The following is a 1,699-nucleotide window of genomic DNA, read 5'->3' as shown; positions in this document are numbered from 1 at the left end:
CTGCACGAAGTAAAAAAGATGATGATGAGGGGGTTACTAATTCCATTTAATAACGCTGTCGTTAGCACACTTGTGTGGGCAATAGGAGATCTAAATTCTAGGCCCCCCCCCCCCTTACCTAAAAGGAACTTGAATTTACATCTTTTTCTGTTCAGTAAGGTGCTCTAATCACCAGTCCATGGTGCAATTTATGACACTTCATATGAATAATTATTTTATAGTAGTTTTTTCCCATATATATATAGTTTGATATTCTGATGCTAGTTCACCTCGTGTTTCATTATAAGAGATCCTTGTGGCCTGTCTTGGGAGTTCTGTCACATTCTCTGTAGCAGTACTTTGACATTCAGTGCACAGAAAGCCTTAGGGCTAAAGTTTCTTTCTTTCCTCCAATGAAATTCCATTTAATTTTGTCTCTGTTATATTATTAAAAACTGCTACTTCCCTTCTCTGCTTGTGTTTCCCTGGAAGACATCAGCAAACATAGTAAAATAGTAATTGAATATGAACTTTCTACTCTAACACTGGGCCAACACTGGCAACGGAGCAACATATTTATTTGCAATATACACTGCACTGTAGATACTTGAGATATTTAAGCAGAACTCAAGATGGGAGATGATGGATAGTCTTGCCAGACTCCCTCTTATTAACTTTATATCCCAGGACCTGGCAGATATGCTTCTATACCCAACAAAGAGCTGAGCTGGGTTCTCCTAATCTCTCCTAGGACTCAAGAATGGTTCCAGCATCTATTCCCTACTTCCAAAAGAACAACTTTCCAGAACTGCCAGTTGGCATTGTTAGTCCTGTAGCTCAGGTGGCAGTAATTTATATTGCAGTATTGCAAATAAAAATTCATATTCTGATGCTGGGAGGAAGAAGTGTTACAGTTGTTTTTGCAACATCTATGCCAAGTATATCTATATTTAGGTAGATGGAAAGACAGATGAATAGATAGATACTCTAGGCATTTATTCTGCCAATATAGCAAAATTAACAGTAAATATAAATAATACAATATCATATTGACAACTTCAGTGGCAGACGAACATATATCAAAGGAACCAATGTGCACATATTATTGAGTAATATACACTCCTGTATTCTCTGAATGCTGTACAATTTATATTGTGAAGAACAATCTTCAGGTAACTGGAGGAAGAAAAACCACTTGCTCATACTTCAGAAGGTCCTAATTATACCTGTGAACACTTGTTTTCTGCCATTAGTTTCTCCAGTTGGACTCAGAAGCACTGGAGCTATTTTAGACAAGAACTTTCTTCCTAGGATTAATACTAGGATTCAGCCCTCAGTAGAACAGGGCTAAAATATTTTTTTCTTTTTTTTTTTCCTGCTAACCTGTTGTTATTGTTGCCTGATAGGTTTTACAGTATTTTTTTCCTCCTCTTTGGCAGCGGGTCATTTGCAACCAACTTCTCCCTCTTTATCTCATTTTCTTCAATTGCCCTATTTCTGAATCATTGTATATGCTTTTCTCAGGGCCTAGAACTGCCTTATTATTATTAGGTTTATGAGCTTATACCAGAGGGTCAGGATGTGAAATGAATTCTTTTTCCTCATTCTTGAAAACAAAATTGAATTTGAAAGCATGTGATATGCAGCTGGCAATAATGCTGATAGTAGCTACACCCTGTAAACTGTCTAAAAGTCTGAAAACTGTAAACTGCAACAAAAC

The sequence above is a fragment of the Crocodylus porosus genome, unplaced genomic scaffold, assembly GCF_001723895.1.
Source record: "Crocodylus porosus isolate Cpor-Errol unplaced genomic scaffold, CroPor_comp1, whole genome shotgun sequence".
In the NCBI taxonomy this organism is placed as follows: Eukaryota; Metazoa; Chordata; order Crocodylia; family Crocodylidae; genus Crocodylus; species Crocodylus porosus.
This window is presented reverse-complemented; position numbering follows the sequence as displayed.